This window comes from Amphibalanus amphitrite, unplaced genomic scaffold (genome assembly GCF_019059575.1).
Source record: "Amphibalanus amphitrite isolate SeventyFive unplaced genomic scaffold, NRLGWU_Aamphi_draft 000010F_arrow, whole genome shotgun sequence".
In the NCBI taxonomy this organism is placed as follows: Eukaryota; Metazoa; Arthropoda; class Thecostraca; order Balanomorpha; family Balanidae; genus Amphibalanus; species Amphibalanus amphitrite.
The window spans coordinates 1,348,275-1,365,995 of record NW_024881506.1 but is presented as its reverse complement, the minus strand read 5'-3'; the positions used below and the strand labels follow the sequence as shown (position 1 = coordinate 1,365,995).

Sequence of the window (17,721 nt, the reverse complement as noted above, 5' to 3'; positions counted from 1 at the left end):
CTTAAATGTTCAACATAAAGATAAAATTAACATTACGTTTGAAATAGCTACATACAACAAGCTGGGCATCTGCATCCCGAAGGGCCTGTTCAGCGTCCTCCACACTCGGCCCAGTTTCACCAAGTGGGGTAATTTCGGCATGGGGTAGATTTCCATTCTACCCCATGGGATATAATCCAGTTTCACCAGCTCAAACTACCCCCATGGGGTAGTTTCGGCATCTCTTGTGAATGTTTGCTAAGCAAGCAGCATCAGCAAAACAACGGAACGTTTTGATTGGTCGAGAATTTCATTTCACGACGGCGTGAAATGAAGAACACATTCGATTTGGCTTCTTGTATTTGTCTACCAATCACCTTGGTAACGCTGGCACCATGGCACCTCAGTTTCCAAGATTCACAACTTTATTGAGAAAGGAATGCAATGCACAACCGCGAATCTTGATGGATACGTTACATTATCGAATATCTATTTATCTAGTTTAATTATCGAATAGCATCGAATGTTTTAATATTAATTAGTGTTTTAGTAAATTAGATGCTTATATTAGATGTTTAGATTAGATATTTAAGATAAGATTAGATTCTCCTCCATGATTAGATGGGGCGTTCCACGACAGATCGACCAAGCCATAACACCCTACCTCTCAGATTTTGATGAAATTGCGTCTATGGGGTTATCCGTACCGTAGATTCATAGTCTCGTATTTTTAGCGTTATACTACGAAGGGTTTACGAGTTAAAGCCAGAGGCATTTTTCAAAATGCCCAGAGTAACCCTCTTTTAAACTCGTATTATCAAAAAATATAGCCAGTAACCTACATTAATATGCATATCATTGGAATCCTCATTGACAGTAGAAAATTATCTAACCAAAATATTTTGAAAATTTTCAAAATTGCAAGATTTTTTGAAATAATGAATTTTTGATTTTCGATTTTCAAAAGGTGGCCATTTAATTTTTGACAAAAATATTATGCCAAAAGATGCCTCTGGATATGGAAATTTAATGTCCAAAAAATTAGAGACATGTTTTGCCTTTAACTTTTTATATAACTTTTTGTTTACGACAATGTTTGTAGTAAAAGGGAACATTTGACGATGCCTTCCAGAGCCAATCATTCTCCTACCCACATATCCTCGAACTGTTTCATGAAAATTAGAAATAAAAGCCTGGCACTCACACTAACAGACCAGGCATGCGATTATTGAATGATGTTTGCTTCACTTTCGCTGTAGTTTCGAACATTGTTCAGGCAGGAAAAAAAATTGAGCTGAACACTGCTATCGGCCGCCTCGCATGTAATTCTGATATGCTTCTAAGCAGCTTGCACTGATGAAACGTTACACTGGGCACTGGCGGATCCAGGGGGTAGGGCCATGCTCCCCCCAAAGCCCGTTTACCCCCCCCCCCCCCCGCAAAAACCCGAGTTTTAACATTGCGCGGGGCATGGAAAGGAAGGGGCCATTTCGGCCATTTGCCCCCCCCCCCGAAAAAAAACGTCCGGCTCGATCCGCCAATGAAACGTTAGGAATTATCAAAATTGCTAATCGGACATTGTGGCCGGACATACCTACACAACTTCCGTTCATAAGAGCCGAGGCTGTGTTAGAGTTAAATGAGGAGAAGGCTGAAGGCTCTAGCTAGTAATCGCATGAAGTTCGCTCTGTCCTTGTAATAACGGACTTTCAGTAATTTTGATGAATAAATTTGCCACAAAAAAATTGAGTACCAAAATGCGGCATTTGAAGGTAATTGATTGCAATTGCCAGGGGCGTGACCAGGTCAGAGTGGGCGGGGGTGAAAAAATTACAAGTACTTGAAAACTCGCCGATATTGAATTCTGTTTTCTTGAAACTGGAAGCATCTCTAACGTTTTGAAATTAATGCATTTCGAGGTAGCTAGTGGCTTGGGATGCTCCATGTTTCACTAACATTCACTTTCATAGTAGGTTTTTATTCCCACCCGGCCGAAGGGGAGGGTTTGATGTGCACTGCAGCCCCAACGGTTTTCTCGATATTGTTTGCAGTGGTGTAAGGCTGGAGAGCTGAAAGTCGACATTCCGAATCTGTTGACACCAACAGAACAGGCTCAGGTCAGCTTACTGACATATGACGTCACAAATAAACCTCGGAATAATGCAAAAAGTTGCAGCTTTGCACTGTACTCTCAGTGTAAGGGAACCTTTTGCAGGGGATGACACTAGTAACGGCAGTAACGGCTCTTGAGATTTCACAACATCAATTCCCCTAACTTTCCTAAATTTTCACCCGAAGTCAAGCTTGTCACGTGACTTCACTAATATAAGTCAATGGGAAATATTGAAACATTTGAACTGTTATTTGGATGCCGAAAATGATCCAAGCCCATCTCAAACGCCTGTAATCGTGATTTCATACACTTTTGCGATGAGCGATTCTTAGGTTTTGCATTGAGGACTTTGCAATGCGCCATATACATATGCCGTTACATTGTACGGTCGTGTGAGATCATCGGTTTTCTTTTTGTCAATGACTGAATGGAATTTATCTAACGAGTCGAATAAGCCACCAGTGAACTCAGGGAACCCTGCTGAACTGAATCATATACTTACAATAACTGTTTTCACGACGGTTATCTGACACACATTAACTGATACCTATTTGATGGGATTTGGTCAAATTTGGTTCATAGTTTCTTAATTGCTTTTAGCTTAGGTTGCGCTAGTTGCTTATTGACCTTATTTATCAAATTATCAGTCGTTACTTTTTACTCAAGCATAAGAATAAAATTACGTTATGAAAATAGCTGTAGTAAAAGATTTGGCTAGATTCGTCTGATATCCGTCGTGAAAACGGCTGAAATGGCCTCATTTGAACAGCTTCTTGACCTCAGCGGTTTTGATGTGGCCTCGACCTGAGGAAAACGTCTTAAGCTGAACTCTTCCAAACCAAGTTTTATCATTCCAGCAACCGGTGACCTCTGAGGTCAGGTCAAATGCCTTGAGGCAGGGATCCAATTTTCGGCCAATAAATCCCCTAAATGGTCGCAGAACCGTCATTTCGTTATCTGGCAAAATATTTCAGGTCCCGAAACTCGTCAATTGAGATAATACCGACCTACGGCAAAAGTATCTGTCGATTCGACAGCTTTTTCTCAGTACATTGATGTCCCTCCCCTCAATGTCGTCATTTTGTTAGGAATCTATTAACGAAAAACTCTCGACTCAATCAGCGTTAGTGACGTCATAAATGACGTTGCGTCATTATGACGTCACGCAAGGCCCACCAGCAAAACTAAAGCATCGGACCTTGCAAAGAATGCGTGAATTAGATGCGTTCTCTCCGTAAACTATTGTTTGGCGTTTCGCAATAGTAACATTTTTAAGCATTAGATAGGCTCACTTACGTGACGTCATAGTTCAGTAAAGTGACCTTATATGAAAGTTCATTTGATGTCACAAGATAAATCAACTAGATAACTTGTAATAACTTTCCGGCTTCAGCACTCTATCGCCAATGCGTCCCCAGCAGTGATGAGAAAACCGTCAAAGGTGATCAGCATTCGCTCCCTCGGCCACAGGGGGTTAAACCTCGCTCTCTTGAAAACAATACGCCATTATGACGTTTTTGGATCTTTGGGTCCTAACTTAGCTTTCGTAGGTGTCTTAAGCATCTTTAAAAAGAATTAACAGCGTCGCAATGAGCTCTTGATCACATTTCACCGTACTCCGTTTAGACCGGTTGACAGTTATTGTTATTTTTTTCACTGTACGACGAAATTCAATGTTGTATAGCGACCTTTAGGGGAAAAACATGTTTTTAATATTTTCATCATTGAAAGTCAATGCGTTGACAAGACTTTTGCTGCAAAAATAAATTGTAAAAAAAGATGGCCACGTTCTCAAAATTTGATTTTTATAAATCAATTTTATGTTAAAAAATTAAAAGAGCAAAATTTTCAAAAATAATTGATATCACCAAAATCTTTGGTTAATTCTTATTGTGATGATATGCAGTTTTATATGAATCTAATCAGTATTTAGCTAAATATTTGCGGATGAAACTTAGAGTTTTTATGGTAGCCATTAAGTTGCCTGGGGCAATATCTCCCAAAGTATTCGACGAATGAGATTGAAAATGTCACAACACGAATCGCCGGACAAGATAACCCCATAGACGAAATTTCATCAAAATATGAGAGGTAGGGTGTTATTTCGCGATTTTTTTGGTCGATCTGTCGTGGAACGCCCCAGATGTTAAATTAGCTTAGATGTTTAGTGTTTTATAATTAGAATGTTTTAGTAAATTAGTGCATGTACTTTTAGTATCGAATACACCTTGCTTGGTATTTTTGACGAATTTTAGCTACGAATCTTTTGCACCAGATGCTTTTTATTTCTAATGTGCATTACAAAATACATACATTACAGATGCACGGCACATAACGCAACTTAATTGAGATATGCACAACAGCGACAAAAAAAAGATATGGAAAGTATCGAATCCACTTGGCCTGGTATTTTTAACAACTGCATTTCACGAATTTCGTGCACCATATGCTTTTTATTTCTAATGAGAATTACCTAGGTAATAGGTAGGTATGCACGACACATCCTCTTGCTGATTTAGGTACGGCATTTTTATATTGATTTCAGTTGTTAGCGTCTTGATATTTGCTGGATATTTGCACATTGACCGTAATACATAGATGCCTCAAATCAAGGCCATATATAGGCTCCAATGATAATTTGAATAGATCACACAAGTGCTTGGATCATTTCAACAAGACGCAGCATGTAACCACCGTGAAGAATGTGCACATTCTTCACGGTGGTTACATGCTGCGTCTTGTTGAAATGATCCAAGCACTTGTGTGATCTATTCAAATTATCATTGGAGCCTACATATGGCCTTGATTTTTGATTTTATTGTTTATATTTCAACTCAAGGCTTCCTCATCCGGTATTCAAGGTCACTGTTGAAGAAAACCTACCCTCGCCCCGTTGGGGGGGCCATTTTGCCCCCCCCTGTTGTTTTTCCTGAATAGCAAGAAAACGGCGGTGCGCAGCGCCGCCAAATTTTCAGTACCTTCCCGGGCATCAATTTGACACCTTCACACCAAATTTCAAGCCTGTCACCTTAGGTCAGGAGCTATTGAGGTCAAACTGAGGTCATGTTCGAGCAAAAATGAGCAAAAAACATGCAATCTTGAAACGCTCACCAAATCTACAGTTATCAAGCAATTTCAAAGTTCTTTATATGGTCTAGTAGACAAAAAGCGGCGCTACAAAACTGTTATCTCGGATTTTCAAAATTTTGGGTTTTTGACCCCAAAAACTTCAAAAAATTAATTTGTTTAGAAAAACTAAAAAAAAATCCAATCTTTTTCCGAATTTCGAAAAAAAACCGGAATATATGTGATAATCCCTGCGCTCTCCTATATACATACTAAATTTCAGATCGATATCTCGTTTTTTGGCCAAGTTATAGCGAAAAAACTGTTCAAAAATGATGACGTCAAATTTTTGAACTCAATTTTTAGCAATTCTAGACCACGTACGGCAAAACAAAGACCACCATTGAACTCCCCGTGACAAGCTGCATCGATTCGATACCCATTTTATGCAAAAATATTAACTTTGAAATTTGACCTAATTTGACCTGACCTTGACCTGACCTTGACCAAAACGTGACCTAAGCTGGCCCCAAAGGCTGCCTGACCCACATAATCGCATTTGTCATGTAAAATGGACCATGAAACATGTATCACACGACACATTCATATTGTGACCCCCCGTGACCTGACCTCTGTGACCTGACCTGGTATCAGTGACCTCAAATAGCAAAATATATGTTTGAAGAACATTTCCCCATCGATGATTTTCAATGAAATGCATTTTACTCGATTTTACAACGCATTTCTTGAAATGCCTGTAAACGGTGAAAATTGGACCTTTGACCTGACCTGTGACGTCATCGGTTTGACCTAGGTCAATAAAATTGGGTCACAAGGTAGTTCCCTGATAGGGCTATCCAACACCGTTTGCCGCTTGTCGCTAGGTTGCGTGTTTCTCGAGATCTTAGGGGGGGGCCAAAATGCCCCCCCCCCCCAACGGGGCGCGTTGCTCGGCAGAGCCCAACGGGGCGCGGGTTAATAGTTAAAAAAGTAAAATTCCTGGCATTCAGCTATGGGCGACATCTATAATGCTTCTTTTGGTGTTGTAGATCACAAGCGTAGGTGGCGCAGGCTACATGCAGTAAAATACTTGGATGAAATTTGAAGTAGGTATGCTATAGTATGAATAATGCGTACTCAAACGTGACAGGTGATTGGACTTCAATAAATTATGTTCTCATTACTATTTTACTGTCAATTCTTGCTCACAATTGGTATCATATTCACAGATTACCCCACGAATGTCTGCCGTAATTTTGGTCGGATATTTGGGGTAGAACCGACGATAATCAGCTGATTGATTGGCTTGTTCAGTTCCTCACGGACCGTGAGCATCTGTTTGCATGGCAAATTTGGGGTAAAATAAGCACTACTCCATGGGGTAGTTTGGAAGTGGCCAATCAGAACCTACCCCATTTGGTGAAACTGGTTTGGGGTAGTTTCGCCGAAACTACCCCAAACAGAGCTTGGTGAAACTGGGCCCTGGAAACAAAATTAAAAAATCAGAATGAATGACATTTTTGTAGTTAATAAGTAGGTACTGTTAAGAACAAAAATGAAATAGTCAGAGCAAAATGGAAAATAGAACATCAAGCATGATCATGAAGAAAGCATCACAATCACGAACAAACGTTTAGTACGTAACAACTTGAACTTTTCTTTCAAGGCCAACAGCCTCATTTTTAAAGGAAAAAAGATAAGAACTGTAGGTTGTAAAACTCAAATTTGGAAAGAAATATGCAAATTTATAAATAACTATCAACAAAAGAATGGACCAGCACCATAAAGAATGTCATTGACAAACAAGAATGTAGGGAAATGTAGTGCATTGTCACGTCTGGTATGAAATAAAAGCTGGAAATGAAGAAAATGTGACCAGCCTGCGGAAAGTGGGACGGTTGTAAAGGTTGGCTACCGCCCTTGACTGGGAACTTCTGGCTCCTCTGTGGAAAATAAATTATTTCACGTTAAAAATAATTCACCAAGCTACAATAAGCAGGTAACATTTATTTGAAAAAAAGTAGTTGGTTGATCTGTGCAGAGTGAAAGCAGTTATCAGCTCAGAAGGAAAAGTGATGCATGTTTTTCTACATAGAAAGACAGAACAATTACACATAATGCATAACATATGAAATAAAGAATTTACCTTGGGGCAGCTCGTGCGGCTGGTGGGAACTCCAGTCTTCTCTGGGCCCCTCTGGACCGACTCACACCTCTTCCTCTTCCTCTTCCTCTGGTTGTCCCTCTGGTCGCAGGCATTTTTCCAAGCTAAAAGAGTAAACAAATATATGAACCCTACAAGGTACGAATATGAGGTAGGAATACAGGGTAGGAATTGTAGGTACTCATTCAATTTGTTTATTACGAGCGAGCGAGCGCAGCGAGCGAAGTGAGTCTTTTCAATATAACGGAAAAATCTCAGTATGAGCGGGCCGGCCCGGCCCGGCCCGGCCTGTAACGCTTTTGAGAGGCTTATATCTCAGCAACCGCTGCACACTGGTCGGAAACGCCCTCACGAGAGGCCACGGGCGATTCCGGAGTTTCGGATTATTTTCTATATAGATCGATTTGAAATTGATCAAATTATTATACTTAGACCAAAAAAACTAATCCGGGTGACCAAAAATAGCTGTAGTCAGCCCCCGAAGATGGGGTATCCCAGAACTCGGAAACTAACGCGGAGCAAGAGGTTTCTTGAGGCGGATATTCAGAGTCTTATTGCTGATAGACACCAAATTGAAATCCCACATATTATGCATCAAAATGTTCGTTATGAAGTTGCCGACTGGTCAGTGCAAAATTTTTGGTATACTTTTTCCCTAACTAAGATGTACTATAGCTTTTTTATGAAGGCTCTCCTACAGTGATTCTGGAATATAACTGCAAAGTTTAGGTAAGGAAACAACAGGTAGTCCCATCTAGTTCCACCCTGATTTTTTTGTGAGATGAAGTAGGATTTAAATTTACACCAGGGCAACATAAAAGCTAACTGCGCATATTTGCGCAAAATTTGCAGGAGCCGCTCTTCCTACCCAACTACCGCCCGCCCCGCCCCAGTTTCGGCTCGGCCGCCGCGCCCGGCTTACGCTGACCTGTGTGGCCTGCACGCATCCATGCGCAGCTGACTGGTCATTAAAAACAGATGCGCTTGAGTTTATGAATTTTGTGAAAAGCGCGTTTTATGTATGCATTTATGTATGTATTGACATCAAAAGCCTTCCACATATTGCGTGGCGATTACGGCTTGTATTTAGAGAGCCTTGCTATTGACAACCATCACTCGGCTGAAGAAAGTGGAAATTGAAACCTTCGTGAATATAAGACGCTGCAAATATAGGACACCTGTCACTGACGTCGGGTTACCTTGGGCCGTCTTTTTACATTAGATCACAATTCCGGTATTTAACCCTGGCCGGACCGATTGGTTTTCTACATTGACCGGGGAGGGTTGGTACATCTCCCTCGCCGTTTCGCCTTTAATTGAGCTAGAGCCTCGCGGAAAAAAAAAAACAAAATTGTAAGCCGTTATAAGACGCAAAAATTAGGTACTACCCGATTTTAAGGTCTTAGGTCAGCCAGTGACCTCTTAGGTCAGGTAAGTGCCACAAGGCACGGGCTCAGTTTTAGGTTACTTACTTTGCCAAAAATGGTCGCACTGCCGCGATTTTGGCATAATCGTGTTTGTCTAGCTCAGGCGCGTTGAATGCTATACTTGGTGTTCGGGTGAAGTCAACTTAACCCTCACCGGCACAGGCAATTTTGCGTCCTTCGACGGCACAAGTTGGTACGACCCCCCTCGCGTTTGGCCCCTGATCGAGCTAGAGCCTCGCGGAAAAAACGAGCGTGTTGCCCGTCACGAGAGGAAGCCGATGATACCCAATTTTAAGGTCCTAGGTCATCGGGTGACCTTCCAGGTCAGGTCAATGACCCGAAAACCGGGAAAATCGGGACCTGTTAGAAAGTCGTAAATTGTGGCTGCTATGTGGTTTTCCGGGGTGCTGATCACGAATATCGTATTAGTTTTGATCTCTTTAAGCATTTAGACCAGGTCGGGTCAGGTCAGGTCAACCGGTAGGGGTTGTGACGGGTATTCGTAATACGTGTCAACCGCCTCTGACAGCTTCGTAACATGTTACGAAGGCACCAAAACTACTTCGTAAATGTTCAATTGGTTGCTTCAGCTCCAAAAACTAGCCTAGAAACATGTAAAACTCGAAAAAGTGAACCGAGGTCACCCGCGAGGTCACCAAAGGTCAATGACCTGACCTGACCTTCAGGTGACCTTGACACCCATCCTAATGTATGGGAGCAACATCAAATCACATGTTTGAACGTTTGAAACCACGAAAAGCTTGCAAACGCGCGGCTAATGCGAGCCGACATACGCCGAATCGCGATTTCGGCCAAACATGGTCACGGAAAAGAGGTCACAGGTCAAAGGTCATTGGGGTCAGGGTCATGCAATTTTCAGGGTAGGTGTAAAATTGATCAATGCGAGGGTACTAAAAGTTTCGTCGCGATCATACCTCCCCCCCCCCCTGTGCCGGCGAGGGTTAAGGTGTTAACCTCGGGTCAAGGTCAGGTCGGAGCCCCTCAGGTCACGAAAATGGTTGAAGGAGGTCATATCGCATATCATTCGATTCGGCAGGTCTTCCTGAGTCCAATGGTGGCTTTCCCGACTCTCTAGCTCCATCTGATCAGGAGTTATTGACGAAAAACTTACATGGCCTTAGTGACGTCATAAATGACGTCACGCAAAGTCAACAATGCTAAAGTCAAGCACTGGACCTTGCAAGGAGTGCATGAAACCATTCCCGGTGCCCGAATAGCAGCTCCCAATTTCCCTTCTTGACTTAAAGTGGTGCTAGATCCTGTATTATTCTCAATTATGACGTCATAACTTAACAGATTTACGTCATATATTTAGTGCTTGACATCCAAATGATAGCTTACATATGACAGAGAAGGTATGCAAAGTTTTATGAAGTTTGCTTCACTAGTTGTGGAATAACAAGCAAAAAACTTTTGCAGAAAGGCCGCTGGCCTCTCGCTGGAGCGTTTCCGACATAGACCCGGGAACAGGGGGGGCAGCGGGGGCGCTTGCCCCCCCCCCCAACTTTAGAGCCGAGGGGGCGGCGCCCCTTCAACATTGAGGCAGCGTGAAAGGATCTTTCCTCCCTTTTCCGGACTTCTTTCCTTCTTGTTTCCTTTATGCGTCTAAACATCAACACACGGCATTTTCCTAGCCATCTGAATGGTTTCTGCTGATACAGAACAGCATCGATTTGACAACATCTGCTATTGTCATCCCGCTTTGGTTTGGGCCTGACCTTGGCCATAAGTTTGGCAGGCCAAATTTTATACTGGACCATTTTGAGTCAACTTTGAGACATACATAACGTACAACGGTGGTAAAATCGTTGCTTTATGTACCTGACACAGTTTACCCGCTCCGGGTGTGAGGGAAGGGTGTGGGGCAATGAGTGCACCGACTTGGCGCCCTCGGAGGGCTGGTATGGGATTAAAGCTCAGCGACACTAAGGGCTTGTGTGGTGCCTTCGGTTATCGGTAGCACCCTCAGAATCACCGGCGTAGGGGCGGGCCCTCAGAGCCGCCGGTAAGGGGCCCTTAGAGGCACTGGTGTGGGGCCACCATGCAGGTGCCGGTGTGGGCGCTCGGAGGTGCTAGTGTGATTCTCTCAAAGGCGCCGGTGAGGGTCCTTACAGGCGTTGCTGTGGGCCCTCATAGACGCTGGTGTGGAGCCGTTACAGACGGGTGTGGGGTCTTTAGAGCTGTCAGCTGTTGACGCGAATCCTCTACAACCCGGCGGGGGGTTCTCAGTGACCGGCAAGGGGCCCTTAGGCCGGCAGAAGAAGTTTTGTGGAATCCTTAGAGACCGGCATGGTACTGTCAGACGCCGGTGGGGCCGTCAGGGCTCAGAGTCACTGGTGTGAGGCCCTCAAAAGTCACCAGTGGGTGGCCTTTATAAGCGCAGGTGTTGACTGTTGGGTCCTCAGAGCCGCCGATATAGGGTTTTAATAGGAACTGATGTAGACACTCAGAGTTGGGGGGTGTGAAACGCTCAGAGACACCGGTGTGGGCCCTCATAGGCGCCGATGAGGGCCCCCACAGTTGCCGTAATGGGCCCTCAGAAAAATAAGTGTGTGACCATCACAGGCCGCGGGAAATAATGCCCTAGAACTTGCCCCTCATAGGCCGGTAAGAACTCTCAGAGGCCAGTAACGGGCCTTTGGAGACCACTGAGGGGCACTTAAAATATGCAAGAGGCCCTCAGAAGCCGGCGTGAGCCCTAATGGAGATCTTTAGTGTGGTTATTTAGGGCCCATGAGGTGCTCTAACGAGCCCCATGGGGCCCTCCTGAGTCGAAATATGGCCATCGTTAACCCTCAGCGGTCAAATGGCGCCGCAGGGCCCTTCGGACCCGAGTGTCCCTTTGAACCCGATGTGGGGGGGGGGGTACGTGTCCCCCTAGACCCCTAGCTACGCCACTGTTTCATATGCATCATGTCGGGTATTTTAGGCTCGCCCCCCCAACTTGAAAATCGTTCCCGGGTCCCTGGTTTCCGACCAGTGTGCGCTGGACCGATTGGCCTGCGGTCTTTTTTGTTGGGTAGCCCCATCCCTTCTACCCCGTAATTGACTACTTTTGATACATCTCAGTGACCGTCGTGGCACGTGCCACGTGAAAAGTCAAGGGTGTTCAAGCTGTTTTGCAAAAGTAGTGATTTTGAGAGGCTCATATCTCAGCAGGCGATTGACTTGCGGTAATTTTTGTAGGGTAGCAGCATCCCTTCTACCCAAAATAGGATACTCTCGATGCATGTGGGTCACCCCCAGTGCACGTGCAAAATACAACAATAAGAGGTGCCAAATTTGTTCCCATTTCAGTAACTCGGTAATTACTGGGGCCATTTCGCTGAAACTTGGCATACAGGTAGGCACCCACCAGGCAATGCATTCCCATGTGTTGCGGTTAGGGTGCTACTGCACGTGCGCACGTGCAGGTGGCGTTTCCAGATCTCGAGAACGGCTGGGCCGATTGCGCTCAAATTTGGTACACGGTTGGGGACCAGTTAGAAGGGTGCCGTGCAAAAGTCATTTTGGACCCCGTTTGCACGTGCGCACGTGCAGAATGCCGCTTCCAGATCTCAGGAACGGCTGGGCCGATTGCGTTCAAATTTGGCACACCGCTAGCGACCGGTTAGAAGGGTGCTTTGCGCAAGCCCGTTGGAAGCACCCTCTCGCCCTTCCGCACGTGCAGGGCTCACTATCTCGCTCGCTCGTTCTTCGCCCAAAAGGCGTTTTACTGGTATTTTCACTTTTTCACTTGTTCAATTTCAAATAGTTCATTTCACATCTAGAAATAGCATTGAATCCCATAAAAAGAACCAGTCCCACAATGACCCACAATGTGTTATCTTTGCAATTTTAATTGCTATATGTCTAAGAACTAAGAAGTAAGTAGTCAATATTCAACTCAGAGTAAAACATAAATATACCATAAATAGGTACCAGATACCTATATCACAAGAGGAGGCTGTTGGCTGATTTGCAGCAAGGGAATACACAAGGGAATACAGGTTACATAATCCTGTCAATGGTATTTTTTGTAATGCATTTATAAATGAAACTTGCGCGCCATTTATGGCGACAAATTCCGCTTCCATATCATACGACCTTGAACTCTAGTGCTGTCATAAACATGGAGGTGCTTTTTTACCCGAATTATAATAACGATAACATGACGAAAAATTTTCAAGTTGCGTGATTGTGAGATGCCTAATAAACTCTAAAAAATCATTTATGGTGATTGGAACCCTAAAAGCATGGTTTTGTGCGAACTTTTCAAAGGTGCCAGTCTTCCTTTAACATAATGTCACTCATAGGGAATGATCATGAGCATGGGCAGTAGGTGAAACCTTTTGTTCTGGTTAACAAACAACAGAGACATGGCAGAACAAACGACCAGACAACATATGATAAAATCAATTGTCAAAAACATCAGGTACAACACAACTGACCTTGTGCCTGTGTCGCCCCTCCTAAGCTTTTTCATGTCCAATCGAATCCTGTGGAGGAAGACAAATTCATTTTGACATGGATGAACAGAAAAGGGTGTGAGGCAAAAACAGTCCCACAAATTGGTCTTTCTATTCTTTTAACACTGTCCGATGGCACAGCATCATCCAATGGTACATTTCAAAAGGACGAACGAAGATAAGGTTCACCATTTTTCAATAAAATGACATCGTAAATACCACAACTTTCAATCTAGGTATGGCAGATGTTACAAAAGGGTAACTTAAGTACTCCCCAAAATAATTTCCACAAAATATCACCTAAAGAAACCAGATGTTCCTTAGGGCAGGGAGAGGGACAGCAAAGAAGTGATACGCCTAAAAAAATACAACTGACTAACATATGTCCTTACCTCCATTGCCGTGCTGACAGCATGTTGGACGCCAGGTGGGAGAGTTGCCAATTCATCTAGATCTTCATCTATATCCATGCTGAAATAAGGTTTAACAATGATGTCTTGCCGACTGTTTTCGTAGCGGGCTGAAAAATGCAAAATTCAGCATATTTATCACACGATAGGCGTTATCACGAGTGTATTCGCGGCCATTGGGGCGACGTAAGAAAAGAAGAAAACAACTGGCCCCAAGAACTTAAAATTATCAGTTAGCATGCACCTTTTCCTTGATCTGTAGAGAATTAACCATTAATTGCCAGAGAAAATTGCATTTAAAATCTTCCATTTATGTTTTTTTCATCGTTTGCACGATATGTTCTCTTACTAAGCTAGAAACACTAATTAGAAATAGTTCCCGCATCATCGTCAAGAACAATATGGAAGGCTTGAAGTGAATACAATAATGTAAACGGTTTTGTAATCTATCTGAAGACACTTCTTAAAATTGCCTGTAGAAATATTGAAGGCAAAAGTTCAACTTTTTCACAAGACGGATGTCTAATTATAAACCTTTTCAACGTGTGACAACCCAGCCGGTATTTCGTCGCCTACAGTCCAGCTTTCCCTAGTGACCGATAGAGGCGCTGCTATCGATGTCCGCCCGTGCCGCCTAACGATCACACAAAAGGAGTTTAATGCCGGAAAATTGAACAAAAAATATTGTTATATATTAGCTTTCATACGTTCCATCTTTGACTGAGATATACCAATAAAAAGTGAGTGGATACAGTGCATACCCAGAGAAGAGCAATCATCTGCAAGAATATGCCCAATTCCCAAACAGCCAATGACTGGAACTCCCTACCACCACAAGTTGTAAGTCTGTTGCAACAGTTACAAATTCAAGTAGTTATTGATGAGCAATGGAGAGGCCTGATGTTTGATGTCATGTCCCCCACCAGTCACCCCTTTAAGTCTAGGGCCCTGTTTCACCGGTGATAGCAGCACGCTGCTATTCCATTTCGCGAGCTGACATCACATTCACACTTCTGGTAGTGTTGGAGGAATAGGCTTGTTGACGTCTCCATGGAAACCCAATTCGACACGTGTAATAGCAGCGTGCTGCTATAACCGGTGAAACAGGGCACAGATACTCCCAAAGCTTAACCTTCCAGGCGGTGGGGGGGGGGCATTTTTTTGCCCCCCCCCTTTAGTTTTTTTCGATATATCTCGAGAACCGCTGCGCCGATCGTCACCAAACTTTCAGTACCCTCCCGGGAGCAGCTAGCGCACATGGTGACCAAAATTTTTTCCAAAGGCTATGATAGGTTGGCCGCTAATGACGTCAGAGTGACGTCATTTTTGCCATTTTCGACCCAAAAAAAAGTTTCGCGAGAAGAGCTATCAGGCCAACAGCTTTAGAGATACAGAAAAATGTTTCAGACATAAAAGGTGTGGAATTAAAAGGGCTACAAAACTGCTATTTCGGTTTTTCGAATTTTTTGGATTTTGACCCCCAAAAATCAAGAAATAGATTTTTTGAATATAATAGCCAAAAAATCCAAAAAGTTTTTTGATTTTCGAAAAAAACGGAAGATACGTGATAGCCCCTACCGCCTTCTATCTGCATACCAAATTTGAGATCGATACCTCTTTTTTGGCCAAGTTATAGCGAAAAAAACTGTTCAAAATTGATGACGTCAAATTTTCAAACCCAATTTTTAGCAATTCTAGACCACGTAGCGCAAAACAAAGACCACTATAAGACTCCCCGTGACGAGCTGCATCGAATCGATACCCATTTTATGCAAAAATATCAACTTTGAAATTTGACCTTTTTTGACCTGACCTGCACCAGAAAGTGACCTAAACCGTACCTGATGGTCTTATAACCAACACAATTGAGTTGGAAATGAAAAACTGGCCATAACACATGCATCGCATAACCTTAGTAAAGTTGGGCTCATGTGGTGAGTTGTGACCCTTGGTGACCTTTGGTGACCTGACCTGTGACCTGACCTGGTATGACTTGTGACCTCTAATAGCAACATATGTACTAGAAACTGACGCCTTATCGCTGATTTTCGACAAAATGCGTTTTACTCGGTGTTATAGCGCTTTCCCTAGAAGTCTCGTGAACGGTGAAACATTTTATCTTTGACCTGACCTGTGACGTCATCGGTGACCCCGAGGCCAATAAAATTTGGTTTCCAGCAACGAATTTGACAGGGCTATCGAACGCCGTTTGAATTTTCCGGATCCGTCCAGTAGTTTCGGAGATACGGGGGGAGGCAAAAAAGTGCCCCCCCCACCGCGCGGAAGGTGGCTGGTAGGCCCACCGCCTGCCGGGTTAAGCTAGGTTAGAACAGAATCTCCAGACTAAGCAGCTTTTTTCCTGATTAAAAGCAAGGTAAGGTAAAATCAGCTATTAGCAAACTGATAAGTAGAAATATGATGTTCAATTATAAGTCAAAACTCTATTTCTGTTTCAATGTGTATGCACTGATGTTAGTTGTCGGACTTTCGTCCCCGTCTTGAGTTGAGATGTTAGTTTCACAACGTTTCGGCCAGTTACTTCTCCGGCCGTCGTCAGGTGTTCTTTGGCCCTTAGAAGGACCTGGATGTTGGTGGCGTTGCGCCGTATGCGTCATACCGTTCGAAAGCTCCTGTAGTCAGCGGGAATCGAACTCGGGTTTCCCCGGTGATAGTCCACGGTTCTAACCACTCCACTATCGAGGCAGACATCGTTATGGAGCTGGAAACTTGGTGTCATTTATCCCCCAGATGTTTTTGTGATTTCCTTAGTAGTGGGAGCCATATTGGGCTGATGTCAACGCTTGGCTCAGCCCAATATGGCTCCCACTACTAAGGAAATCACAAAAACATCTGGGGGATAAATGACACCAAGTTTCCAGCTCCATAACGATGTCTGCCTCGATAGTGGAGTGGTTAGAACCGTGGACTATCACCGGGGAAACCCGAGTTCGATTCCCGCTGACTACAGGAGCTTTCGAACGGTATGACGCATACGGCGCAACGCCACCAACATCCAGGTCCTTCTAAGGGCCAAAGAACACCTGACGACGGCCGGAGAAGTAACTGGCCGAAACGTTGTGAAACTAACATCTCAACTCAAGACGGGGACGAAAGTCCGACAACTAACATCAGTGATACTAACACCTCGTCTCAAGCATTCAGAAGAACTATGTGTATGCACTATAGTTCATTTTTTCAAAAAGGACGCTGACTCCAAAGGCTCTAGTCAATCTCCTTGTGCATCTGACTATTCGTCTGCGAGAGGGACGGCGCGTGCAAGGTGTACCCAGTGACATCAAGCCGGTTTTTTAATTGGTTCAGGGTGTCAGAGGTGACGACCACAAGCGGTAGACTATTCCGGACTAAAGACGGTAGATTGTCAGGCCTTGCGGCGCCTGTTAACCCGCGCCCCACTGGGGGGGGGGCTATTTATAGCCCCCCTCCCGTTTTTCTGCAATAACTTCCATACCGCTTGACGAATCGACGCCAAACTTTCAGTACCTTCGGCTGCATCAATTTGACACCTTGTGTCAAAATTTGAACTTCGTAGCTACCATAGGTCGGCCGGAAATGACGTCAGAGTGACGTCATGTTCGTCCGATTTCGACGCAAAACATTGAACCACGGCAATCGCTCCCAAGAGCTCAGTTTTTAAGGTAGATCCAATTTCTTTGCATGAAAGGACTCAGAATTGACCGCGCTATCAAACTGCTATCTCGGATTTTCAAAATTTTGAAAATTTCGAAAATTTTATATAATAATATTCAAAATTTACATTTTTATATTTTTTTCAAAAAGTTTTTGACTTCGAAAAAACCGGAATATATGTGACAGAACGCATGATTATGACTAACTCTAGCAAGTTTTAGCTAAATATCTTCAAAAATGGCCAAGTTATACGCATTATTGCAAAAAATTCACAATTATTAATTTTTCAAATCAATTTTTCAGTACGTATTTGGCTTCGTACACCAATATAAATGGCACCATCGTGTTCCTGAGCTCAAACTGCATCCAATAGACACCTTTTTTGTTGAAAAATTTCAACTTCAAAATTTGACCTTTTTTGACCTGAAAGTGACCTGACCTAAGC

At 43.5% G+C, this 17,721-nt stretch overlaps 1 long non-coding RNA gene across 1 annotated transcript; it reads right to left on the bottom strand.

Annotated features, from left to right (window-relative positions):
- Nucleotides 1–6,347: 6,347 nt before the first annotated feature.
- On the bottom strand, nucleotides 6,348–13,104 carry LOC122381222. Its single transcript, XR_006256493.1, has 3 exons — nucleotides 12,699–13,104; nucleotides 7,305–7,426; nucleotides 6,348–7,101 (listed from the first exon to the last, which is right to left on the bottom strand). It is a non-coding gene; the product is annotated as an uncharacterized LOC122381222 (long non-coding RNA).
- Between the last annotated feature and the right edge of the window lie 4,617 nt (nucleotides 13,105–17,721).